Source organism: Dermacentor andersoni, chromosome 4 (genome assembly GCF_023375885.2).
Source record: "Dermacentor andersoni chromosome 4, qqDerAnde1_hic_scaffold, whole genome shotgun sequence".
Taxonomy (NCBI): domain Eukaryota; kingdom Metazoa; phylum Arthropoda; class Arachnida; order Ixodida; family Ixodidae; genus Dermacentor; species Dermacentor andersoni.
In genome coordinates, this window is record NC_092817.1 from 197,938,749 (window position 1) to 197,966,719 (window position 27,971).

The following is a 27,971-nucleotide window of genomic DNA, read 5'->3' on the forward strand; positions in this document are numbered from 1 at the left end:
GCGCTAGCAATGCGCCAAGTTATTGATTGTCACTGAGCTGGATACGGGTGTAATAGGTAAACGGTTAGCAGTTTGTGCGACTAAATTTTGCACCATTACTTATGCCGGTTACCACCGTCACTGCGCGTACAATCGCCTAGCGGCTTGCATATTGTTTTTGCACTTCGACGTTGGCTCTACCAGTAGGCTGCGCCAGTTGAACGTAACAGTAAATAAAACCACCCACACGTGAGTGTAAAAAAAAAGAAAAAATAAGTCACAGAAGCACGCAATAAAAAAAAAGCAAAAAGAAGGGTGCCATCAGCACTCGGTGTTCCCAGGTGGTCTCCCTCCCAAGTACTGACCGAGCCCAATGCTGCTTAGCTTCGGGGATCGGACGAGAACCGGCGTATTCAGCATGGTATGGCCGATGGCAGGGATGCTATGTTTACGACTGCACCTGTATCGTGCTATGTGCATTCGCAACGTATTGCTACAGCACGTACGCGGCACAGTCTTTCCGTTGACAGTACAGGCACACGTCGTGTACGTGGATTGCTCCGTTTGTTGTGGTTCGTCGCTACCGAGTCGAGCTCGCAATAAAACAAGAGAACGAGCGCAACGATTTGCGTCCGCTGCAGCCCACGTTTGGCGCTAGCAATGCGCCAAGTTATTGATTGTCACTGAGCTGGATACGGGTGTAATAGGTAAACGGTTAGCAGTTTGTGCGACTAAATTTTGCACCATTACTTATACCGGTTACCACCGTCACTGCGCGTACAATCGCCTAGCGGCTTGCATATTGTTTTTGCACTTCGACGTTGGCTCTACCAGTAGGCTGCGCCAGTTGGACGTAACAGTAAATAAAACCACCCACGCGTGAGTGTAAAAAAAAAAAGAAAAAATAAGTCACAGAAGCACGCAATAAAAAAAAGCAAAAAGAAGGGTGCCATCAGCACTCGGTGTTCCAAGGTGGTCTCCCTCACAAGTTCTGACCGAGCCCAATGCTGCTTAGCTTCGGGGATCAGACGAGAACCGGCGTATTCAGCATGGTATGGCCGATTTTTTTTTGCTTTTTGCAAACAGAATTTGTTTTTGTAATACAAGTCATATATTCCTTCGTCTCTTCTGGTCTGGATGGACTTTTCGAATCCTCAGTCCCTGCCAGTTTTTCTTTTGTTGGCTCATCTGAGATTTCTTGATACATAGAAACTGGCTCTCCTGTCGTTTCATTTCTTCCAATCTATAATTTGTCATGTAGTCATAAATCTCTTTGCCTGTCAAAGTGGCGACAGACCTGCCAAACAGGTTTGCCATGGCTTCTCTGCTGTGACAAAGCGGCAGAGCCCTGCGACATTTGCTCTACCTACAGTCAAAAACTTCACCTAAAGGTTCGCTTTTGTTCAGAATGACCTCCTCATTGGTGGGACAAAGGGTACAGTGGCAGCTTCTCGGAAGTATATTGGACCTGTTTTGAGAAGTAGACCTTATTTCCCTTTTTTATAAGTCCTTCAAAGTATTGAAAAATTCGATAAGGTCCTCTAAGGCCTTTTTCCCTTCGCCTTGGGCTTTCCTTTCTTCCACCCAGTGTGACGGTCGCCCGCTGTTCCTTGCCTTTTGCCACGCTGAGAGCCACGTCTCTATCTTCTCTTTAGTTTCGGCAATAACCGATGCCATTTCGGGATTTATTTGAGCAGTATCGTCCTCCTCCGAAGACTCCACCGTAACGGCCGCCGCCGCTTGTGCTCCTGCTGTATAAGCATGTAAAGATTTTGCCGCATCAACAAGGCTCTCCCTCTTCTTCAATGTTTGATCTCTGAAGTCTTTTGTCAATTGCACGCCATTGTCGAGCTTGTTCCTCAGTCGTACTTCTTGTCTTTTCACTTTCCTAAGCTTTGAAAGCAACGTCTTGGTAAGAGTTTCGAAGCCGACCGCTATTTCGGCCGCATCAAACTTTTGTTCATCCATCAGCGCTAGAGTGTATTAGAATGGGGGAGTGGGTCCAGCGGACGCCCCGACAAGCGGCGAGAGAGCATGGTATGGCCGACGGCAGGGATGCTATGTTTACGACTGCACCTGTATCGTGCTATGTGCATTCGCAACGTATTGCTACAGCACGTACGCGGCACTGTCTTTCCGTTGACAGTACAGGCACACGTCGTGTACGTGGATTGCTCCGTTTGCTGTGGTTAGTCGCTGCCGAGTCGAGCTCGCAACAAAACAAGAGGACGAGCGCAACGATTTGCGTCCGCTGCAGCCCACGTTTGGCGCTAGCAATGGGCCAAGTTATTGATTGTCACTGAGCTGGATACGGGTGTAATAGGTAAACGGTTAGCAGTTTGTGCGACTAAATTTTGCACCATTACTTTAACCGGTTACCACCGTCACTGCGCGTACAATCGCCTAGCGGCTTGCATATTGTTTTTGCACTTCGACGTTGGCTCTACCAGTAGGCTGCGCCAGTTGAACGTAACAGTAAATGAAACCACCCACACGTGAGTGTAAAAAAAAAAAAAATAAGTCACAGAAGCACGCAATAAAAAAAGCAAAAAGAAGGGTGCCATTAGCACTCCGTGTTCCCAGGTGGTCTCCCTCCCAAGTACTGACCGAGCCCAATGCTGCTTAGCTTCGGGGATCGGACGAGAACCGGCGTATTCAGCATGGTATGGCAGATTTTTTTTTTTTTTTGCCGGTCTTGTGCCGGTCTTTGACATCACATCATTTAGTGCCGGTCTTTGACATCACACAGAAAAATACACGCATCTCACAAATGCAAAACAGCGAAAAAAAAATTACAATAATGCCATCCGTCCGTATAGGACCGGCGTTGTCAAATTAAAATTCCTTCATGGCTGTGAGAGGTTCTAGCCTCGACAGCCAATCCGGTGCACATTCTTGCATTTTCTGTACATCAACAAACCGCGCCATACATTCTCTGAAATATATATGAACCGGCCGTGCGTCGGGATCGCAGTGGTACCCAGCCATTCGAGACCGCCATATACAGTGGAGGGCATTCACCATAATGAAGTCTTATGGGATGCCATCTTCATCCTTAATAGGCAGATACCTGATCCCTTGGGGGTTTACAGGTAATTCTTTCTTCAGGGTTCGCTTCAAGACGTCCCAGAAGAACACAGCAGCCCAGCAGTGCAAGAACACATGATCTATGGTTTCGGGCTTCTTGCAGATCAAGCAGTGAGAACCCCACGGTACGAGACAGCCTCGTTCTTCCATAAAAGTCTTCACGGACAGAATTCCAGTGTGGAGCCTAAAAAAGAAGGATTTTACCCCTGGTGGCACCTGCATGCGTTTAACCCGTTTAGGACGTCCTGTCCTGGCCCTCCACTGTACATGGCTCTGTATAACGGCACTGGGAAAACAATGTCGCACACATCTTTATACAGCGTTTTCCTTTTCACTTGACACAGGTAATCACTTGAAAAACGAACAGTAAGAAAACGCACACTGTCTACCACTTCCTTAAAGTAGCCACAAAGTCTTCCGGTGATGCCGGCCGTACTGACAACATGTGCCGGCAATGCGTCGGTCAATCTGTGCTGACATACGGTGCGCAGAAAAGGATCGCGCACATCGCGGAAAAACAAAAATCGGTTTACTAGTTGTCGAACAAAAAGATGCGCCAAACCCACACCCCCGTCCTTCACTCTTCTGAACAAATTGGTTCGACTGCACCTTTCCCAGGTTGAACCCCAGATGAACACCGCAAACACTCTGTGCAGCCTTTGCACATTTACTCTAGAACAATATAACGCTTGTATAACGTAGTATAATTTCGCGACTAAAAAGATGTTACAAACTGTCGCTCTTGCAAAAACAGACAGGTTAGTAGCTTTCCATTTGTCTACTTTTTCTTTAATTTCACTTGTTTGCTTCCTCCAATATTCATCACTATTATTGTAACTATCTAGGGGAACACCTAGATACCTCATCGGAGTTCTCACCCAGCTCACCCTCGCGAAATAGTCCGGTGCGGAAAGCCAGTCCCCGTGCCACAGCCCGAGGGATTTGCTCCAATTTACTCTGCTACCAGACACTTCACAGAAATGATTTACTACAGATATTGCTTCGGTTACGCTTGGTTTATCTATGCAACACACTGCAATGTCGTCTGCATACGCCAATAGCTTCACTTCTGTCGCTGCCAATCTAAAACCACGTATTTTGTCATTTTCATTGATTGCCACACACATGGCCTCTATATAAATAGCAAACAGCAGTGGGCTGAGGGGACAGCCTTGGCGCACTGAACGCATAATGTTAATGGGGGCCCCCAATGACTTATTAACAATTAATCTGGTTGTGCAATTCTTGTACGCCAAGGCCACGCCCTCAGTCATGATGGAACCGACATTAACGTGATCCAAGATGGTAAACAAAATAACATGCGCGACACAATCGAAAGCTTTCTCTAGATCGAGCTGAAGAACCGCAACGCCACCTCCGTTGACGTCACAGCACTCGAGAACACATCGCATCTTATGAATGTTAGAAAAAATAGTTCGCCCTCTGATGCCACAAGTTTGATGGTCTCCGACTATTTCTTTGATGACGCCTTGGAGTCTGGTAGCTAAAATCTTCATAAATACCTTGTAATCAACATTTGCTAGTGATATTCGCCTATAGAACGACACTAATTTTAGTTTATCTATTTGATCGCTCTTAGGTATTAGTATGGTGTGCGCTTTTCCAAAGGAAGGGGGCAAACGTTTCTGCTGATACGCGTCATTCAATACCTCTGCCAACAATGGCGCCAATTCTCTCTTAAACGCCTTATACCACGCAGCGCAGAGGCCATCAGGTCCAGGCGACTTTCCAAGGTTCAAATCGTCGATTGCCTTTTCTACTTCCCCCTCAGTTATTTTGGCTTCTAATCGATCTTTGGTATCATCACTTATTCGCGGCATGAGATTAAGAAAATCCGCTTTAAAACCCCCTACATTCGGTGCCTGAAATGCAAAGAGTGACTGGTAGTACTCGAAGAAGGCGCTCCCAATGCTCTCACTGTCTTCAACGACAGTCCCGTTCATTAGAATTTTATCGATGTGGTTTCGCCGTCCGTGCGCCTTCTCAATACCCAGCGCCCTTTTCGTGGGCGTCTCCCCTGCCACTAGTGCATCTGCTCGCGCACGCACGATAGCGCCTTGATAACGCTCTTTGTCGAACTGTTCAAGTTTTTCCTTGATGTTTCGCACGTCGTCTTTGTACGTACCAGGCTCTCTACACTCAAGCGTTATCAGCTGCTCAAGCAGTCTTCTTAAGCCCTTTTCTTTTATTTCCCTCTCGAATTTTATGCAACTCGATCTTTCTATGGCTTTAATTTTAACCTTCTGTTTAAAACATTCCCACTTCTCTGCTATTGTTTCCGTTGCATCATCGAATACTTCGTTAACCGCATCCCTTACTGCTTTTACAAACCACTGATGATTTAGTAACAAGGCATTCATTTTCCATAGATCCCAATTAAAAGCATGTTTCGTTTTCACTACACCTATGTGACATTTTACGAGGCAGTAGTCCGAAAAGGACACGGGCACTACACAATAACTGTGGCATCTTGGAATCATGTCCAACGACATGTACATTCGATCCAGTCGTGCATGACTACTACCCTGAAAACGAGTAAAAGTCACTTCACGCCCCCCTTCCAGACACTCGAAAACATCTTCAAGTTCATTTTCCCCTATGAGATTTGATAATACGCTACTGCTTTTGTCGCGCACACCTGCATTATTCACTCGGTCTCTGGCATTCAACACACAATTAAAGTCCCCTAACAAAATAACGCGCTTATCACAGCGGACGTGCTTAGAAAGGTTAGAAAAAAAGGAGACACGCTCTTCGACTGAATTCGGAGCGTAGACGCATATGACACGGAATTCAGCATTACATATCACTACATCGCAAAAGACAATCCTTCCAGATTCACAGGAACATACACTTTGAAACTGCAGTCCAGGCAGCTTCTTGACAAACAGAATGCACCCCCCGGACGTGCCTACCGCATGACTAACCACCGAAAATTTGTGTGCGTGAATCGTCGCACCATGCTCCCGGTCTGCTCCTCTCCATCAACCTTAGTCTCTTGGACGGCTAGTACGTCTAAGTTGTGGTCAGTGACCAACCGTAGGACCTGACTTTGCCTACGACTAGCCGCCAAGCCTCGCACGTTCAATGTGGCAATAATAAGGGACGGTATTTCAGCCATTTTCAGCTAGCGAGAAAAGCAGGCCCGGAGCATGGTGCTTACCGTTCACGACTAGCCCTCGGCTAGCCGTCTCCGGGACCTCCCGGCTTGTTTGTGTCGTCAAGCATGGCCGTTTTGCCCACAGGCTTCTTTCCAGGTGGTACATTGGGTTTTGGCTTGTAGCCCATCCGCCTTCCTTGAGGCGCCTTCGTCGGCGGCCCCTCGCTGGTGCTGGTGGCACCGCCGTCCTTGTCCTTGGTCTCGTCGTGGGGGCGCTTGACTGGGGCACCAATAATCGCGGTCCGCTCGCCGTCATTGACTTCCTTGTCCTGCAGCATTGCTGTCGTGTCGTTGTCGGGTGCGTCTTCGTTAACGCCCCCCGTAGCAAGGCTCACTGCAGGCAGGACCTGTACCGGTTTGCCCGTCTTCTCGGCAGCCTCAGCCACCGTGCCTTCAGCGCCAGCGGTAGATGACCCTCCAAGTGTGGCTGTCGAAACCGTCTCCAGTTCCTTTGGCGGCGTCCTCCGTCTCAACCACGTCCATGACGTGCTCCTCAGCAACGTCAGTCGCTGCTGGTCCTGTCACGGCGGCGTAGGATTTGACACAGTCAGCGTCAACGTGGCCGAAACGTCTGCACCTGGAACAGCGTGGGACTTTGCACTCTCGGCGGACGTGCCCCGTGCCTTGGCAGCGCAGGCACTGCATGGGTCGACCGGGCACAACCACCAAGGCCAACTCTCCGCCGACGCGGACCTGATGAGGAAGGTCCTCAACTTTGACGCCGTTCTTTAGCTTGAGGAGCACTGTCCTGGTGGTCGACGTCTTGCTTCCCATGCCTTCGACACGCCACCGCTCCCGGCTCACCTCTTCCACCTTGCCGAAAGCCGCGAACGCTGTCCGGACGTCCTCGTCAGCCACTCCGTACAACAGCCAGTGAAGCCTAAGCTTCACCTGCTGGTCCTGCGGGTCCACGATGACGCATCGTCGTCCCTTCACTTGCAGGTCCTTTAGGGAGACCAGTCTTTTCGTCGCAGTCGCATCATTCAGGGTCACCGCCCCGACGTGGTTTATCTGGTACGCCCCTATGCATACCACGTCCGGCAGGAGGCCCGTCGGCAGTAGGGCGTCCCTGAAATCTTCGACCTTGTATGGTCTCGCACGCACATCACCGTGCAAAAACACGGTGTTAATCGCAACTCGTCCTTTTGGCAGTTGAGGCAAAATGAACGGATATTCCTTATCATCTTCTGTAATCCTGTTTTCGCGACCAAAAGTGGCCGCTGTCGCTGCCCCGGAAGAGGCCATGACCCTACGATCCGAACAGCTCGGCTGCCGGATGCAGAATGCATGGTATGGCCGATGGCAGGGATGCTATGTTTACGACTGCACCTGTATCGTGCTATGTGCATTCGCAACGTATTGCTACAGCACGTACGCGGCACAGTCTTTCCGTTGACAGTACAGGCACACGTCGTGTACGTGGATTGCTCCGTTTGTTGTGGTTCGTCGCTACCGAGTCGAGCTCGCAATAAAACAAGAGAACGAGCGCAACGATTTGCGTCCGCTGCAGCCCACGTTTGGCGCTAGCAATGCGCCAAGTTATTGATTGTCACTGAGCTGGATACGGGTGTAATAGGTAAACGGTTAGCAGTTTGTGCGACTAAATTTTGCACCATTACTTATACCGGTTACCACCGTCACTGCGCGTACAATCGCCTAGCGGCTTGCATATTGTTTTTGCACTTCGACGTTGGCTCTACCAGTAGGCTGCGCCAGTTGGACGTAACAGTAAATAAAACCACCCACGCGTGAGTGTAAAAAAAAAAGAAAAAATAAGTCACAGAAGCACGCAATAAAAAAACGCAAAAAGAAGGGTGCCATCAGCACTCGGTGTTCCAAGGTGGTCTCCCTCACAAGTTCTGACCGAGCCCAATGCTGCTTAGCTTCGGGGATCAGACGAGAACCGGCGTATTCAGCATGGTATGGCCGATTTTTTTTTGCTTTTTGCAAACAGAATTTGTTTTTGTAATACAAGTCATATATTCCTTCGTCTCTTCTGGTCTGGATGGACTTTTCGAATCCTCAGTCCCTGCCAGTTTTTCTTTTGTTGGCTCATCTGAGATTTCTTGATACATAGAAACTGGCTCTCCTGTCGTTTCATTTCTTCCAATCTATAATTTGTCATGTAGTCATAAATCTCTTTGCCTGTCAAAGTGGCGACAGACCTGCCAAACAGGTTTGCCATGGCTTCTCTGCTGTGACAAAGCGGCAGAGCCCTGCGACATTTGCTCTACCTACAGTCAAAAACTTCACCTAAAGGTTCGCTTTTGTTCAGAATGACCTCCTCATTGGTGGGACAAAGGGTACAGTGGCAGCTTCTCGGAAGTATATTGGACCTGTTTTGAGAAGTAGACCTTATTTCCCTTTTTTATAAGTCCTTCAAAGTATTGAAAAATTCGATAAGGTCCTCTAAGGCCTTTTTCCCTTCGCCTTGGGCTTTCCTTTCTTCCACCCAGTGTGACGGTCGCCCGCTGTTCCTTGCCTTTTGCCACGCTGAGAGCCACGTCTCTATCTTCTCTTTAGTTTCGGCAATAACCGATGCCATTTCGGGATTTATTTGAGCAGTATCGTCCTCCTCCGAAGACTCCACCGTAACGGCCGCCGCCGCTTGTGCTCCTGCTGTATAAGCATGTAAAGATTTTGCCGCATCAACAAGGCTCTCCCTCTTCTTCAATGTTTGATCTCTGAAGTCTTTTGTCAATTGCACGCCATTGTCGAGCTTGTTCCTCAGTCGTACTTCTTGTCTTTTCACTTTCCTAAGCTTTGAAAGCAACGTCTTGGTAAGAGTTTCGAAGCCGACCGCTATTTCGGCCGCATCAAACTTTTGTTCATCCATCAGCGCTAGAGTGTATTAGAATGGGGGAGTGGGTCCAGCGGACGCCCCGACAAGCGGCGAGAGAGCATGGTATGGCCGACGGCAGGGATGCTATGTTTACGACTGCACCTGTATCGTGCTATGTGCATTCGCAACGTATTGCTACAGCACGTACGCGGCACTGTCTTTCCGTTGACAGTACAGGCACACGTCGTGTACGTGGATTGCTCCGTTTGCTGTGGTTAGTCGCTGCCGAGTCGAGCTCGCAACAAAACAAGAGGACGAGCGCAACGATTTGCGTCCGCTGCAGCCCACGTTTGACGCTAGCAATGCGCCAAGTTATTGATTGTCACTGAGCTGGATACGGGTGTAATAGGTAAACGGTTAGCAGTTTGTGCGACTAAATTTTGCACCATTACTTTAACCGGTTACCACCGTCACTGCGCGTACAATCGCCTAGCGGCTTGCATATTGTTTTTGCACTTCGACGTTGGCTCTACCAGTAGGCTGCGCCAGTTGAACGTAACAGTAAATGAAACCACCCACACGTGAGTGTAAAAAAAAAAAAATAAGTCACAGAAGCACGCAATAAAAAAAGCAAAAAGAAGGGTGCCATTAGCACTCCGTGTTCCCAGGTGGTCTCCCTCCCAAGTACTGACCGAGCCCAATGCTGCTTAGCTTCGGGGATCGGACGAGAACCGGCGTATTCAGCATGGTATGGCAGATTTTTTTTTTTTTTTTGCCGGTCTTGTGCCGGTCTTTGACATCACATCATTTAGTGCCGGTCTTTGACATCACACAGAAAAATACACGCATCTCACAAATGCAAAACAGCGAAAAAAAAATTACAATAATGCCATCCGTCCGTATAGGACCGGCGTTGTCAAATTAAAATTCCTTCATGGCTGTGAGAGGTTCTAGCCTCGACAGCCAATCCGGTGCACATTCTTGCATTTTCTGTACATCAACAAACCGCGCCATACATTCTCTGAAATATATATGAACCGGCCGTGCGTCGGGATCGCAGTGGTACCCAGCCATTCGAGACCGCCATATACAGTGGAGGGCATTCACCATAATGAAGTCATATGGGATGCCATCTTCATCCTTAATAGGCAGATACCTGATCCCTTGGGGGTTTACAGGTAATTCTTTCTTCAGGGTTCGCTTCAAGACGTCCCAGAAGAACACAGCAGCCCAGCAGTGCAAGAACACATGATCTATGGTTTCGGGCTTCTTGCAGATCAAGCAGTGAGAACCCCACGGTACGAGACAGCCTCGTTCTTCCATAAAAGTCTTCACGGACAGAGTTCCAGTGTGGAGCCTAAAAAAGAAGGATTTTACCCCTGGTGGCACCTGCATGCGTTTAACCCGTTTAAGGACGTCCTGTCCTGGCCCTCCACTGTACATGGCTCTGTATAACGGCACTGGGAAAACAATGTCGCACACATCTTTATACAGCGTTTTCCTTTTCACTTGACACAGGTAATCACTTGAAAAACGAACAGTAAGAAAACGCACACTGTCTACCACTTCCTTAAAGTAGCCACAAAGTCTTCCGGTGATGCCGGCCGTACTGACAACATGTGCCGGCAATGCGTCGGTCAATCTGTGCTGACATACGGTGCGCAGAAAAGGATCGCGCACATCGCGGAAAAACAAAAATCGGTTTACTAGTTGTCGAACAAAAAGATGCGCCAAACCCACACCCCCGTCCTTCACTCTTCTGAACAAATTGGTTCGACTGCACCTTTCCCAGGTTGAACCCCAGATGAACACCGCAAACACTCTGTGCAGCCTTTGCACATTTACTCTAGAACAATATAACGCTTGTATAACGTAGTATAATTTCGCGACTAAAAAGATGTTACAAACTGTCGCTCTTGCAAAAACAGACAGGTTAGTAGCTTTCCATTTGTCTACTTTTTCTTTAATTTCACTTGTTTGCTTCCTCCAATATTCATCACTATTATTGTAACTATCTAGGGGAACACCTAGATACCTCATCGGAGTTCTCACCCAGCTCACCCTCGCGAAATAGTCCGGTGCGGAAAGCCAGTCCCCGTGCCACAGCCCGAGGGATTTGCTCCAATTTACTCTGCTACCAGACACTTCACAGAAATGATTTACTACAGATATTGCTTCGGTTACGCTTGGTTTATCTATGCAACACACTGCAATGTCGTCTGCATACGCCAATAGCTTCACTTCTGTCGCTGCCAATCTAAAACCACGTATTTTGTCATTTTCATTGATTGCCACACACATGGCCTCTATATAAATAGCAAACAGCAGTGGGCTGAGGGGACAGCCTTGGCGCACTGAACGCATAATGTTAATGGGGGCCCCCAATGACTTATTAACAATTAATCTGGTTGTGCAATTCTTGTACGCCAAGGCCACGCCCTCAGTCATGATGGAACCGACATTAACGTGATCCAAGATGCTAAACAAAATAACATGCGCGACACAATCGAAAGCTTTCTCTAGATCGAGCTGAAGAACCGCAACGCCACCTCCGGTGACGTCACAGCACTCGAGAACACATCGCATCTTATGAATGTTAGAAAAAATAGTTCGCCCTCTGATGCCACAAGTTTGATGGTCTCCGACTATTTCTTTGATGACGCCTTGGAGTCTGGTAGCTAAAATCTTCATAAATACCTTGTAATCAACATTTGCTAGTGATATTGGCCTATAGAACGACACTAATTTTAGTTTATCTATTTGATCGCTCTTAGGTATTAGTATGGTGTGCGCTTTTCCAAAGGAAGGGGGCAAACGTTTCTGCTGATACGCGTCATTCAATACCTCTGCCAACAATGGCGCCAATTCTCTCTTAAACGCCTTATACCACGCAGCGCAGAGGCCATCAGGTCCAGGCGACTTTCCAAGGTTCAAATCGTCGATTGCCTTTTCTACTTCCCCCTCAGTTATTTTGGCTTCTAATCGATCTTTGGTATCATCACTTATTCGCGGCATGAGATTAAGAAAATCCGCTTTAAAACCCCCTACATTCGGTGCCTGAAATGCAAAGAGTGACTGGTAGTACTCGAAGAAGGCGCTCCCAATGCTCTCACTGTCTTCAACGACAGTCCCGTTCATTAGAATTTTATCGATGTGGTTTCGCCGTCCGTGCGCCTTCTCAATACCCAGCGCCCTTTTCGTGGGCGTCTCCCCTGCCACTAGTGCATCTGCTCGCGCACGCACGATAGCGCCTTGATAACGCTCTTTGTCGAACTGTTCAAGTTTTTCCTTGATGTTTCGCACGTCGTCTTTGTACGTACCAGGCTCTCTACACTCAAGCGTTATCAGCTGCTCAAGCAGTCTTCTTAAGCCCTTTTCTTTTATTTCCCTCTCGAATTTTATGCAACTCGATCTTTCTATGGCTTTAATTTTAACCTTCTGTTTAAAACATTCCCACTTCTCTGCTATTGTTTCCGTTGCATCATCGAATACTTCGTTAACCGCATCCCTTACTGCTTTTACAAACCACTGATGATTTAGTAACAAGGCATTCATTTTCCATAGATCCCAATTAAAAGCATGTTTCGTTTTCACTACACCTATGTGACATTTTACGAGGCAGTAGTCCGAAAAGGACACGGGCACTACACAATAACTGTGGCATCTTGGAATCATGTCCAACGACATGTACATTCGATCCAGTCGTGCATGACTACTACCCTGAAAACGAGTAAAAGTCACTTCACGCCCCCCTTCCAGACACTCGAAAACATCTTCAAGTTCATTTTCCCCTATGAGATTTGATAATACGCTACTGCTTTTGTCGCGCACACCTGCATTATTCACTCGGTCTCTGGCATTCAACACACAATTAAAGTCCCCTAACAAAATAACGCGCTTATCACAGCGGACGTGCTTAGAAAGGTTAGAAAAAAAGGAGACACGCTCTTCGACTGAATTCGGAGCGTAGACGCATATGACACGGAATTCAGCATTACATATCACTACATCGCAAAAGACAATCCTTCCAGATTCACAGGAACATACACTTTGAAACTGCAGTCCAGGCAGCTTCTTGACAAACAGAATGCACCCCCCGGACGTGCCTACCGCATGACTAACCACCGAAAATTTGTGTGCGTGAATCGTCGCACCATGCTCCCGGTCTGCTCCTCTCCATCAACCTTAGTCTCTTGGACGGCTAGTACGTCTAAGTTGTGGTCAGTGACCAACCGTAGGACCTGACTTTGCCTACGACTAGCCGCCAAGCCTCGCACGTTCAATGTGGCAATAATAAGGGACGGTATTTCAGCCATTTTCAGCTAGCGAGAAAAGCAGGCCCGGAGCATGGTGCTTACCGTTCACGACTAGCCCTCGGCTAGCCGTCTCCGGGACCTCCCGGCTTGTTTGTGTCGTCAAGCATGGCCGTTTTGCCCACAGGCTTCTTTCCAGGTGGTACATTGGGTTTTGGCTTGTAGCCCATCCGCCTTCCTTGAGGCGCCTTCGTCGGCGGCCCCTCGCTGGTGCTGGTGGCACCGCCGTCCTTGTCCTTGGTCTCGTCGTGGGGGCGCTTGACTGGGGCACCAATAATCGCGGTCCGCTCGCCGTCATTGACTTCCTTGTCCTGCAGCATTGCTGTCGTGTCGTTGTCGGGTGCGTCTTCGTTAACGCCCCCCGTAGCAAGGCTCACTGCAGGCAGGACCTGTACCGGTTTGCCCGTCTTCTCGGCAGCCTCAGCCACCGTGCCTTCAGCGCCAGCGGTAGATGACCCTCCAAGTGTGGCTGTCGAAACCGTCTCCAGTTCCTTTGGCGGCGTCCTCCGTCTCAACCACGTCCATGACGTGCTCCTCAGCAACGTCAGTCGCTGCTGGTCCTGTCACGGCGGCGTAGGATTTGACACAGTCAGCGTCAACGTGGCCGAAACGTCTGCACCTGGAACAGCGTGGGACTTTGCACTCTCGGCGGACGTGCCCCGTGCCTTGGCAGCGCAGGCACTGCATGGGTCGACCGGGCACAACCACCAAGGCCAACTCTCCGCCGACGCGGACCTGATGAGGAAGGTCCTCAACTTTGACGCCGTTCTTTAGCTTGAGGAGCACTGTCCTGGTGGTCGACGTCTTGCTTCCCATGCCTTCGACACGCCACCGCTCCCGGCTCACCTCTTCCACCTTGCCGAAAGCCGCGAACGCTGTCCGGACGTCCTCGTCAGCCACTCCGTACAACAGCCAGTGAAGCCTAAGCTTCACCTGCTGGTCCTGCGGGTCCACGATGACGCATCGTCGTCCCTTCACTTGCAGGTCCTTTAGGGAGACCAGTCTTTTCGTCGCAGTCGCATCATTCAGGGTCACCGCCCCGACGTGGTTTATCTGGTACGCCCCTATGCATACCACGTCCGGCAGGAGGCCCGTCGGCAGTAGGGCGTCCCTGAAATCTTCGACCTTGTATGGTCTCGCACGCACATCACCGTGCAAAAACACGGTGTTAATCGCAACTCGTCCTTTTGGCAGTTGAGGCAAAATGAACGGATATTCCTTATCATCTTCTGTAATCCTGTTTTCGCGACCAAAAGTGGCCGCTGTCGCTGCCCCGGAAGAGGCCATGACCCTACGATCCGAACAGCTCGGCTGCCGGATGCAGAATGCATGGTATGGCCGATGGCAGGGATGCTATGTTTACGACTGCACCTGTATCGTGCTATGTGCATTCGCAACGTATTGCTACAGCACGTACGCGGCACTGTCTTTCCGTTGACAGTACAGGCACACGTCGTGTACGTGGATTGCTCCGTTTGTTGTGGTTCGTCGCTACCGAGTCGAGCTCGCAATAAAACAAGAGAACGAGCGCAACGATTTGCGTCCGCTGCAGCCCACGTTTGGCGCTAGCAATGCGCCAAGTTATTGATTGTCACTGAGCTGGATACGGGTGTAATAGGTAAACGGTTAGCAGTTTGTGCGACTAAATTTTGCACCATTACTTATACCGGTTACCACCGTCACTGCGCGTACAATCGCCTAGCGGCTTGCATATTGTTTTTGCACTTCGACGTTGGCTCTACCAGTAGGCTGCGCCAGTTGGACGTAACAGTAAATAAAACCACCCACGCGTGAGTGTAAAAAAAAAAGAAAAAATAAGTCACAGAAGCACGCAATAAAAAAAAGCAAAAAGAAGGGTGCCATCAGCACTCGGTGTTCCAAGGTGGTCTCCCTCACAAGTTCTGACCGAGCCCAATGCTGCTTAGCTTCGGGGATCAGACGAGAACCGGCGTATTCAGCATGGTATGGCCGATTTTTTTTTGCTTTTTGCAAACAGAATTTGTTTTTGTAATACAAGTCATATATTCCTTCGTCTCTTCTGGTCTGGATGGACTTTTCGAATCCTCAGTCCCTGCCAGTTTTTCTTTTGTTGGCTCATCTGAGATTTCTTGATACATAGAAACTGGCTCTCCTGTCGTTTCATTTCTTCCAATCTATAATTTGTCATGTAGTCATAAATCTCTTTGCCTGTCAAAGTGGCGACAGACCTGCCAAACAGGTTTGCCATGGCTTCTCTGCTGTGACAAAGCGGCAGAGCCCTGCGACATTTGCTCTACCTACAGTCAAAAACTTCACCTAAAGGTTCGCTTTTGTTCAGAATGACCTCCTCATTGGTGGGACAAAGGGTACAGTGGCAGCTTCTCGGAAGTATATTGGACCTGTTTTGAGAAGTAGACCTTATTTCCCTTTTTTATAAGTCCTTCAAAGTATTGAAAAATTCGATAAGGTCCTCTAAGGCCTTTTTCCCTTCGCCTTGGGCTTTCCTTTCTTCCACCCAGTGTGACGGTCGCCCGCTGTTCCTTGCCTTTTGCCACGCTGAGAGCCACGTCTCTATCTTCTCTTTAGTTTCGGCAATAACCGATGCCATTTCGGGATTTATTTGAGCAGTATCGTCCTCCTCCGAAGACTCCACCGTAACGGCCGCCGCCGCTTGTGCTCCTGCTGTATAAGCATGTAAAGATTTTGCCGCATCAACAAGGCTCTCCCTCTTCTTCAATGTTTGATCTCTGAAGTCTTTTGTCAATTGCACGCCATTGTCGAGCTTGTTCCTCAGTCGTACTTCTTGTCTTTTCACTTTCCTAAGCTTTGAAAGCAACGTCTTGGTAAGAGTTTCGAAGCCGACCGCTATTTCGGCCGCATCAAACTTTTGTTCATCCATCAGCGCTAGAGTGTATTAGAATGGGGGAGTGGGTCCAGCGGACGCCCCGACAAGCGGCGAGAGAGCATGGTATGGCCGACGGCAGGGATGCTATGTTTACGACTGCACCTGTATCGTGCTATGTGCATTCGCAACGTATTGCTACAGCACGTACGCGGCACTGTCTTTCCGTTGACAGTACAGGCACACGTCGTGTACGTGGATTGCTCCGTTTGCTGTGGTTAGTCGCTGCCGAGTCGAGCTCGCAACAAAACAAGAGGACGAGCGCAACGATTTGCGTCCGCTGCAGCCCACGTTTGGCGCTAGCAATGCGCCAAGTTATTGATTGTCACTGAGCTGGATACGGGTGTAATAGGTAAACGGTTAGCAGTTTGTGCGACTAAATTTTGCACCATTACTTTAACCGGTTACCACCGTCACTGCGCGTACAATCGCCTAGCGGCTTGCATATTGTTTTTGCACTTCGACGTTGGCTCTACCAGTAGGCTGCGCCAGTTGAACGTAACAGTAAATGAAACCACCCACACGTGAGTGTAAAAAAAAAAAAAATAAGTCACAGAAGCACGCAATAAAAAAAGCAAAAAGAAGGGTGCCATTAGCACTCCGTGTTCCCAGGTGGTCTCCCTCCCAAGTACTGACCGAGCCCAATGCTGCTTAGCTTCGGGGATCGGACGAGAACCGGCGTATTCAGCATGGTATGGCAGATTTTTTTTTTTTTTTGCCGGTCTTGTGCCGGTCTTTGACATCACATCATTTAGTGCCGGTCTTTGACATCACACAGAAAAATACACGCATCTCACAAATGCAAAACAGCGAAAAAAAAATTACAATAATGCCATCCGTCCGTATAGGACCGGCGTTGTCAAATTAAAATTCCTTCATGGCTGTGAGAGGTTCTAGCCTCGACAGCCAATCCGGTGCACATTCTTGCATTTTCTGTACATCAACAAACCGCGCCATACATTCTCTGAAATATATATGAACCGGCCGTGCGTCGGGATCGCAGTGGTACCCAGCCATTCGAGACCGCCATATACAGTGGAGGGCATTCACCATAATGAAGTCATATGGGATGCCATCTTCATCCTTAATAGGCAGATACCTGATCCCTTGGGGGTTTACAGGTAATTCTTTCTTCAGGGTTCGCTTCAAGACGTCCCAGAAGAACACAGCAGCCCAGCAGTGCAAGAACACATGATCTATGGTTTCGGGCTTCTTGCAGATCAAGCAGTGAGAACCCCACGGTACGAGACAGCCTCGTTCTTCCATAAAAGTCTTCACGGACAGAGTTCCAGTGTGGAGCCTAAAAAAGAAGGATTTTACCCCTGGTGGCACCTGCATGCGTTTAACCCGTTTAAGGACGTCCTGTCCTGGCCCTCCACTGTACATGGCTCTGTATAACGGCACTGGGAAAACAATGTCGCACACATCTTTATACAGCGTTTTCCTTTTCACTTGACACAGGTAATCACTTGAAAAACGAACAGTAAGAAAACGCACACTGTCTACCACTTCCTTAAAGTAGCCACAAAGTCTTCCGGTGATGCCGGCCGTACTGACAACATGTGCCGGCAATGCGTCGGTCAATCTGTGCTGACATACGGTGCGCAGAAAAGGATCGCGCACATCGCGGAAAAACAAAAATCGGTTTACTAGTTGTCGAACAAAAAGATGCGCCAAACCCACACCCCCGTCCTTCACTCTTCTGAACAAATTGGTTCGACTGCACCTTTCCCAGGTTGAACCCCAGATGAACACCGCAAACACTCTGTGCAGCCTTTGCACATTTACTCTAGAACAATATAACGCTTGTATAACGTAGTATAATTTCGCGACTAAAAAGATGTTACAAACTGTCGCTCTTGCAAAAACAGACAGGTTAGTAGCTTTCCATTTGTCTACTTTTTCTTTAATTTCACTTGTTTGCTTCCTCCAATATTCATCACTATTATTGTAACTATCTAGGGGAACACCTAGATACCTCATCGGAGTTCTCACCCAGCTCACCCTCGCGAAATAGTCCGGTGCGGAAAGCCAGTCCCCGTGCCACAGCCCGAGGGATTTGCTCCAATTTACTCTGCTACCAGACACTTCACAGAAATGATTTACTACAGATATTGCTTCGGTTACGCTTGGTTTATCTATGCAACACACTGCAATGTCGTCTGCATACGCCAATAGCTTCACTTCTGTCGCTGCCAATCTAAAACCACGTATTTTGTCATTTTCATTGATTGCCACACACATGGCCTCTATATAAATAGCAAACAGCAGTGGGCTGAGGGGACAGCCTTGGCGCACTGAACGCATAATGTTAATGGGGGCCCCCAATGACTTATTAACAATTAATCTGGTTGTGCAATTCTTGTACGCCAAGGCCACGCCCTCAGTCATGATGGAACCGACATTAACGTGATCCAAGATGCTAAACAAAATAACATGCGCGACACAATCGAAAGCTTTCTCTAGATCGAGCTGAAGAACCGCAACGCCACCTCCGGTGACGTCACAGCACTCGAGAACACATCGCATCTTATGAATGTTAGAAAAAATAGTTCGCCCTCTGATGCCACAAGTTTGATGGTCTCCGACTATTTCTTTGATGACGCCTTGGAGTCTGGTAGCTAAAATCTTCATAAATACCTTGTAATCAACATTTGCTAGTGATATTGGCCTATAGAACGACACTAATTTTAGTTTATCTATTTGATTGCTCTTAGGTATTAGTATGGTGTGCGCTTTTCCAAAGGAAGGGGGCAAACGTTTCTGCTGATACGCGTCATTCAATACCTCTGCCAACAATGGCGCCAATTCTCTCTTAAACGCCTTATACCACGCAGCGCAGAGGCCATCAGGTCCAGGCGACTTTCCAAGGTTCAAATCGTCGATTGCCTTTTCTACTTCCCCCTCAGTTATTTTGGCTTCTAATCGATCTTTGGTATCATCACTTATTCGCGGCATGAGATTAAGAAAATCCGCTTTAAAACCCCCTACATTCGGTGCCTGAAATGCAAAGAGTGACTGGTAGTACTCGAAGAAGGCGCTCCCAATGCTCTCACTGTCTTCAACGACAGTCCCGTTCATTAGAATTTTATCGATGTGGTTTCGCCGTCCGTGCGCCTTCTCAATACCCAGCGCCCTTTTCGTGGGCGTCTCCCCTGCCACTAGTGCATCTGCTCGCGCACGCACGATAGCGCCTTGATAACGCTCTTTGTCGAACTGTTCAAGTTTTTCCTTGATGTTTCGCACGTCGTCTTTGTACGTACCAGGCTCTCTACACTCAAGCGTTATCAGCTGCTCAAGCAGTCTTCTTAAGCCCTTTTCTTTTATTTCCCTCTCGAATTTTATGCAACTCGATCTTTCTATGGCTTTAATTTTAACCTTCTGTTTAAAACATTCCCACTTCTCTGCTATTGTTTCCGTTGCATCATCGAATACTTCGTTAACCGCATCCCTTACTGCTTTTACAAACCACTGATGATTTAGTAACAAGGCATTCATTTTCCATAGATCCCAATTAAAAGCATGTTTCGTTTTCACTACACCTATGTGACATTTTACGAGGCAGTAGTCCGAAAAGGACACGGGCACTACACAATAACTGTGGCATCTTGGAATCATGTCCAACGACATGTACATTCGATCCAGTCGTGCATGACTACTACCCTGAAAACGAGTAAAAGTCACTTCACGCCCCCCTTCCAGACACTCGAAAACATCTTCAAGTTCATTTTCCCCTATGAGATTTGATAATACGCTACTGCTTTTGTCGCGCACACCTGCATTATTCACTCGGTCTCTGGCATTCAACACACAATTAAAGTCCCCTAACAAAATAACGCGCTTATCACAGCGGACGTGCTTAGAAAGGTTAGAAAAAAAGGAGACACGCTCTTCGACTGAATTCGGAGCGTAGACGCATATGACACGGAATTCAGCATTACATATCACTACATCGCAAAAGACAATCCTTCCAGATTCACAGGAACATACACTTTGAAACTGCAGTCCAGGCAGCTTCTTGACAAACAGAATGCACCCCCCGGACGTGCCTACCGCATGACTAACCACCGAAAATTTGTGTGCGTGAATCGTCGCACCATGCTCCCGGTCTGCTCCTCTCCATCAACCTTAGTCTCTTGGACGGCTAGTACGTCTAAGTTGTGGTCAGTGACCAACCGTAGGACCTGACTTTGCCTACGACTAGCCGCCAAGCCTCGCACGTTCAATGTGGCAATAATAAGGGACGGTATTTCAGCCATTTTCAGCTAGCGAGAAAAGCAGGCCCGGAGCATGGTGCTTACCGTTCACGACTAGCCCTCGGCTAGCCGTCTCCGGGACCTCCCGGCTTGTTTGTGTCGTCAAGCATGGCCGTTTTGCCCACAGGCTTCTTTCCAGGTGGTACATTGGGTTTTGGCTTGTAGCCCATCCGCCTTCCTTGAGGCGCCTTCGTCGGCGGCCCCTCGCTGGTGCTGGTGGCACCGCCGTCCTTGTCCTTGGTCTCGTCGTGGGGGCGCTTGACTGGGGCACCAATAATCGCGGTCCGCTCGCCGTCATTGACTTCCTTGTCCTGCAGCATTGCTGTCGTGTCGTTGTCGGGTGCGTCTTCGTTAACGCCCCCCGTAGCAAGGCTCACTGCAGGCAGGACCTGTACCGGTTTGCCCGTCTTCTCGGCAGCCTCAGCCACCGTGCCTTCAGCGCCAGCGGTAGATGACCCTCCAAGTGTGGCTGTCGAAACCGTCTCCAGTTCCTTTGGCGGCGTCCTCCGTCTCAACCACGTCCATGACGTGCTCCTCAGCAACGTCAGTCGCTGCTGGTCCTGTCACGGCGGCGTAGGATTTGACACAGTCAGCGTCAACGTGGCCGAAACGTCTGCACCTGGAACAGCGTGGGACTTTGCACTCTCGGCGGACGTGCCCCGTGCCTTGGCAGCGCAGGCACTGCATGGGTCGACCGGGCGCAACCACCAAGGCCAACTCTCCGCCGACGCGGACCTGATGAGGAAGGTCCTCAACTTTGACGCCGTTCTTTAGCTTGAGGAGCACTGTCCTGGTGGTCGACGTCTTGCTTCCCATGCCTTCGACACGCCACCGCTCCCGGCTCACCTCTTCCACCTTGCCGAAAGCCGCGAACGCTGTCCGGACGTCCTCGTCAGCCACTCCGTACAACAGCCAGTGAAGCCTAAGCTTCACCTGCTGGTCCTGCGGGTCCACGATGACGCATCGTCGTCCCTTCACTTGCAGGTCCTTTAGGGAGACCAGTCTTTTCGTCGCAGTCGCATCATTCAGGGTCACCGCCCCGACGTGGTTTATCTGGTACGCCCCTATGCATACCACGTCCGGCAGGAGGCCCGTCGGCAGTAGGGCGTCCCTGAAATCTTCGACCTTGTATGGTCTCGCACGCACATCACCGTGCAAAAACACGGTGTTAATCGCAACTCGTCCTTTTGGCAGTTGAGGCAAAATGAACGGATATTCCTTATCATCTTCTGTAATCCTGTTTTCGCGACCAAAAGTGGCCGCTGTCGCTGCCCCGGAAGAGGCCATGACCCTACGATCCGAACAGCTCGGCTGCCGGATGCAGAATGCATGGTATGGCCGATGGCAGGGATGCTATGTTTACGACTGCACCTGTATCGTGCTATGTGCATTCGCAACGTATTGCTACAGCACGTACGCGGCACTGTCTTTCCGTTGACAGTACAGGCACACGTCGTGTACGTGGATTGCTCCGTTTGCTGTGGTTAGTCGCTGCCGAGTCGAGCTCGCAATAAAACAAGAGGACGAGCGCAACGATTTGCGTCCGCTGCAGCCCACGTTTGGCGCTAGCAATGCGCCAAGTTATTGATTGTCACTGAGCTGGTTACGGGTGTAATAGGTAAACGGTTAGCAGTTTGTGCGACTAAATTTTGCACCATTACTTATGCCGGTTACCACCGTCACTGCGCGTACAATCGCCTAGCGGCTTGCATATTGTTTTTGCACTTCGACGTTGGCTCTACCAGTAGGCTGCGCCAGTTGAACGTAACAGTAAATAAAACCACCCACACGTGAGTGTAAAAAAAAAGAAAAAATAAGTCACAGAAGCACGCAATAAAAAAAAGCAAAAAGAAGGGTGCCATCAGCACTCGGTGTTCCCAGGTGGTCTCCCTCCCAAGTAGTGACCGAGCCCAATGCTGCTTAGCTTCGGGGATCGGACGAGAACCGGCGTATTCAGCATGGTATGGCCGCTTTTTTTTTTTTTTTTATTACCGGTTTTTTTCGCAGAACGTGCAGTTTCCACACATTACAATATCACAATTGCAATACAAACAAAAAGGAAAGAAAAGAGTCACACCGTACAACAAAGCCGTCTGTCCCTACTGGACAGGCGTTGTCAACTTAAAATTCCTTCATGGCTGTCAGAGGGTCTAGCCTCCACAGCCATTCCGGAACACATTGTTGCACTTTCTGCATTTCTATGAATCGCGACATACATTCTCTGAAATAATCGCGAGCGGGCCTAGCGTCAGGATCACAATAGTACCCTGCCATACGAGCCCGCCATATACAGTGGAGAGCGTTTAACATAATGAAATCATATGGAACCCCGTCATTATCCTTAATTGTGAGATACCTTATCCCTTGGGGGTCCACCGGTAACTCTTTTTTCAGGGTTCGCTTTAAGACGTCCCAGAAAAAGAAGCCCTCCCAACATTCCAAGAAAACGTGATCTATGGTTTCCTGCTTTTTGCAGATCAAGCAATGCGTTCCCCATGGTACGATACAACCTCGCTCTTCCATGAAAGTCTTCACTGAGAGCGTACCGGTGTGAAGCTTAAAAAAAAACGTTTTTACCCCTGGTGGCACCACCATGCGTTTTACGCGTTTAAGTACATCAAGTCCTGGCCCTCCACTCTAAATGGCTCTGTATAACGGCACTGGGAAAACAATGTCGCACACATCTTTATACAATCCTTTCCTTTTAACATCGCAAAGGTAATCCATTGAAAATCGAACAGAAAGAAATCTTACGCTGTCGGCCACTTCCTTAAAGAAGCCACGAAGTGATCCGGTAACGCATGCCGTACTAACGACATGTGCCGGCAAAGCACCGCTCAACCTGAGCTGGCATACTGTGCGCAGAAAAGGATGGCGCACATCGCGAAAAAACAAGAATCGGTTGACTAGTTGTCTAACAAAAAGATGAACCAAACCCACACCCCCGTCCTTCACTCTTCTAAACAAATTTGTTCGGCTGCACCTTTCCCATGTTGACCCCCAGATGAAAACAGCAAACACTCTGTGCAACCTTTGCACATTTGCTCTCGAGCAATACAACGCTTGCATGACATAATATAACTTCGTGACAAAAAACATATTACAGACTGTCGCCCTTGCAAAAATAGACAGCTTCACATCCTTCCATCTGTCCGCCTTTTCTTTCATTTCATCGGCTTGGCTCCTCCAATATTCATCGCTACTGTTGTAGCTATTGAGAGGAACGCCCAGATACCTCGTCGGCGTTTTGACCCAGTTGAGGTTCGCGAACTTGTCCGGTGCAGACTCCCATTTCCCGTGCCACAGGCCTAGGGATTTGCCCCAATTTATTCTACTACCCGTGACATCACAGAAATGTTTCACTGCCGATACTGTTTCCGTTACACTTGGTTTGTCTGTGCAACACACTGCAATGTCATCTGCATATGCGAGCAGCTTTACCTCTGTCGCTGCTAATCTGAAACCACGTATTTTGTCATTTCCGTTAATTACTACACACATTGCTTCTATGTATATGACAAATAACAGCGGACTGAGGGGACAGCCTTGGCGTACTGAACGCATGATGTTAATGGGGGCCCCCAGAGACTTATTGACAATCAATCTTGTTGTGCAATTCTGGTACGCCAAGGCCACGCCCTCCCTGATGATGGAACCGACATTAACATGATCCAAGATGGCAAACAAAATAACGTGAGCGACACAATCGAACGCTTTCTCGAAATCGAGCTGAAGAACTGCCACGCCACCATCGGTGACGTCACAGCACTCGAGCACGCACCGCATCTGATGGATGTTCGAAAAAATGGACCGCCCCTTGATGCCGCAAGTTTGGTGGTCTCCGACAATTTCCTTGATGACGCCTTGAAGTCTCGCAGCTAAAATCTTCATAAAGATCTTGTAATCAATGTTTGTTAGTGATATCGGTCTATAGGATGACACAAATCTGAGTTTGTCTGTTTGATCACTCTTAGGGATTAGTATTGTCTGCGCTTTTCCAAAAGATGGGGGCAATAATTTCTTCTCGTACACGTCATTGAATACGTCTGCTAACAATGGGGCCAGTTCTCTTTTGAAAGCCTTATATAACCCCGCACAGAGTCCATCAGGCCCAGGCGACTTGCCCGAGTTCAAATCGCCGATTGCCTTTTCAACTTCGTTCTCGGTAATGTTGCCTTCCAATCGTTCTTTAGCGTCATCTCCCAGTCTCGGCATCCGCTGAAGAAAATCGGCTTTGAAACTCTCTACATTCGCTGCCTGAAATGCAAAGAGCGACTGGTAGTACTGACAGAAGGCGCGTCCTATGCTTTCGTTGTCGCCAACAAGAACCCCGTTCATTAAAATCTTATCCACATGGTTTCGCCGTCCGTGCGCCTTCTCGAGTCCAAGCGCCCTTTTTGTGGGCGTCTCCCCCGCCGCTAATACATCTGCTCGTGCTCGCACGATGGCACCTTGATAACGTTCTTTATCGAACTGTTCAAGCTTTTCCTTGACGCTCCGCACATCGTCTTTTACAGACCAGGCTCTCTGCACTCCAGCGTTATCAGCTGCTCAAGTAGTGTTCGCAAAGTCTTTTCTTTATATTCCCTCTCAAATTTGAGGCAGCTTGACCTTTCTAAGGCTTTCATTTTAACTTTTTGTTTGAAACATTCCAACTTTTCAGCCATTGTTTCAGCTTCATCTTTGCGTATTTCATTAATGGCATTCCGTACTGCCTTTACAAAAGATTCATCATTTAATAACGAGGCATTCATTTTCCACATCTCCCAATTAAACGCATGTTTCCGTTTCCCTATACCGACATTACATATTACGAGACAATGATCTGAGAACGATACGGGTACTACAGAATAACCGTGGCATCTTGGAATTGTATCCAGTGAAATGTAGATTCGGTCCAACCGCGCATGGCTACTGCCCTGAAAACGTGTAAATGTCACGTCACGCCCCCCTTCCAGACAATCAAAAACGTCATCTAGTTCATTTTCACTAATTAGTTTTGACAAGACTTCACTGCTTCTGTCACGCACACCGGCATTATTGGCTCTGTCACTAGCGCTCATTACACAATTGAAGTCTCCTAAGAGCATAACGCGCTTATCGCATCGAACATACTGCGAAAGGTTCGAAAAGAAACGGGCACGCTCTTCTACTGAATTGGGCGCGCATATACGCATATGACACGGAACTGAAAATCGCACAAAACAATATCGCACAAAACAATCCTTCCAGATTGACAAGAAAAGGTACTTTGAATCTGCAGTCCAGGCAGTTTCTTCACAAAAAGAATGCACCCCCCAGCCGTGCCTAACGCATGGCTTACCACCGCAAAATACCTAGACGTGAAACGGCGCACCATGCTCCCGGTCTCCTCCTCCCCGTCAACCTTAGTTTCCTGGACGGCTAGTACGTCGACGTCCTGGTCAGTGACCAACCGTAGGACTTGACTTTGCCTACAACTAGCCGCCAACCCTCTCACGTTTAAAGTGGCAATATTAAGGGACGGTATCTGAGCCATGTTGAGCTAAAGAGAAAAGTAGGCCCGGAGCATGGTGCTTACCGTTCACGACTAGCCCTCGGCTAGCCGCCTCCGGGACCTCCCGGTTTTCCGGAGTTGTTTGTGGGCGGCACTTTGTCCGCAGGCTTTCTCTCAGGTGGGACATTCGGCTTTGGTTTCAAGCTCGTGCGCCTTCCAAGAGGTGTCTTTGTCGGCGGCCCTTCGCTGGTGCTGGTCGCGCCGTCGTTGCGGTCCTTAGTCTGGTCATGGGGGCGCTTGACTGGCGCACCAAGAGTCGAAGTCCGGTCGCCGTCGAGGACGGCCTCCTCCTGCTGCATTGCCGTCGCATCGTTGTCGGGCGGGTCCTCACTACTGCTCCGCATAGGCTGGCCCTCAGCGGTCGCGCCCTGCACCGTCCCACTCGGCTTCACGGTAGTCTCAGCCACCTTGCTGACCACGCCCAAAGCCGTCGTCCCACTGGCTGTCGCTATCGAGACCGTGTCTAGCGTTCCTTTAGCAGCGTCCTCCGCTTCGGCCACGTGCATGACGTGCTCTTCCGCAACTTCACTAGCTACTGGGCCTGTTACGGTGGCATAAGATCTTACGCAGTCATCGTCGACGTTGCCGAAACGTCTGCATAAGGTACATCGGGGGACTCTGCACTCACGGCGGACGTGTCCCGTGCCGTGGCAGCGCAAGCACTGCATCGGTCGACCGGGCACGACGACCAAGGCCAACTCTCCGCCGATGCGTATCTGATGTGGCAGGTCCTCCACTTTCATACCGCTTTTCAATTTGAGAATGACGGTCCTGGTGGTTGAGGTCTTCGCTGTCATGCCTTCGACGCGCCATCGCTCCCGGCTCACCTCCTCCACCTTGCCGAAAGCCGCGAATGCCGTCCGAACGTCCTCGTCGGCCACGCCGTACAGCAGCCAGTGGAGCCTTAGCTTCACCTGCTGATCCTGCGGGTCAACGATGACGCACCGTCGTCCCTTCACTTGAAGTTCCTTACGGTCCAGCATCCTTCTTGTGGCAGTCGCATCGTTGAAGGTCACTGCCCAGACGTGGTTGATCTGGTACGCCCCTATGCATACCACATCAGGCAGCAAGCCCGTCGGCAGAAGGGCGTCGCGGAAATCTTCCACCTTGTACGGTCTCGCACGTACATCACCGTGCAAAAAGACGGTATTAATCACCAATGGACCTTTGGGCAGTTGCGGCAAAATAAAGGCATAATCCTTGTCGTCGTTTAGCCTGGTTCCGCGGCCAGAAGTGGCCGCTGTCGCTGCTCCACTGGAGCCCATGACTCTGCTGACCGCTCAGCTCGGCTGCCGGAAGCAGAATGAGCATGGTATGGCCGATGGCAGGGATGCTATGTTTACGACTGCACCTGTATCGTGCTATGTGCATTCGCAACGTATTGCTACAGCACGTACGCGGCACTGTCTTTCCGTTGACAGTACAGGCACACGTCGTGTACGTGGATTGCTCCGTTTGCTGTGGTTAGTCGCTGCCGAGTCGAGCTCGCAACAAAACAAGAGGCCGAGCGCAACGATTTGCGTCCGCTGCAGCCCACGTTTGGCGCTAGCAATGCGCCAAGTTATTGATTGTCACTGAGCTGGATACGGGTGTAATAGGTAAACGGTTAGCAGTTTGTGCGACTAAATTTTGCACCATTACTTTAACCGGTTACCACCGTCGCTGCGCGTACAATCGCCTAGCGGCTTGCATATTGTTTTTGCACTTCGACGTTGGCTCTACCAGTAGGCTGCGCCAGTTGAACGTAACAGTAAATAAAACCACTAACACGTGAGTGTAAAAAAAAAAGAAAAAATAAGTCACAGAAGCATGCAATAAAAAAAAGCAAAAAGAAGGGTGCCATCAGCACTCGGTGTTCCCAGGTGGTCTCCCTCCCAAGTACTGACCGAGCCCAATGCTGCTTAGCTTCGGGGATCGGACGAGAACCGGCGTATTCGGCATGGTATGTCCGATTTC

The 27,971-nt window shown here is 49.2% G+C and overlaps 1 non-coding gene and 8 pseudogenes across 1 annotated transcript; all 9 read right to left on the reverse strand.

Annotated features, from left to right (window-relative positions):
* Positions 1–295: 295 nt before the first annotated feature.
* LOC126531822 (5S ribosomal RNA) lies at positions 296–414 on the reverse strand. Its single transcript, XR_007599705.1, has one exon. It is a non-coding gene; the product is annotated as a 5S ribosomal RNA (ribosomal RNA).
* Positions 415–926: 512 nt separating this feature from the next.
* On the reverse strand, positions 927–1,045 carry LOC126531928 (5S ribosomal RNA; annotated as a pseudogene).
* Positions 1,046–2,537: 1,492 nt separating this feature from the next.
* On the reverse strand, positions 2,538–2,656 carry LOC126531906 (5S ribosomal RNA; annotated as a pseudogene).
* A 5,406-nt stretch (positions 2,657–8,062) lies between these two features.
* Positions 8,063–8,181, reverse strand: LOC126531921 (5S ribosomal RNA; annotated as a pseudogene).
* Positions 8,182–9,672: 1,491 nt separating this feature from the next.
* LOC126531898 (5S ribosomal RNA) lies at positions 9,673–9,791 on the reverse strand (annotated as a pseudogene).
* Positions 9,792–15,199: 5,408 nt separating this feature from the next.
* LOC126531913 (5S ribosomal RNA) lies at positions 15,200–15,318 on the reverse strand (annotated as a pseudogene).
* A 1,492-nt stretch (positions 15,319–16,810) lies between these two features.
* On the reverse strand, positions 16,811–16,929 carry LOC126531885 (5S ribosomal RNA; annotated as a pseudogene).
* A 5,406-nt stretch (positions 16,930–22,335) lies between these two features.
* On the reverse strand, positions 22,336–22,454 carry LOC126531864 (5S ribosomal RNA; annotated as a pseudogene).
* Positions 22,455–27,852: 5,398 nt separating this feature from the next.
* On the reverse strand, positions 27,853–27,971 carry LOC126531842 (5S ribosomal RNA; annotated as a pseudogene).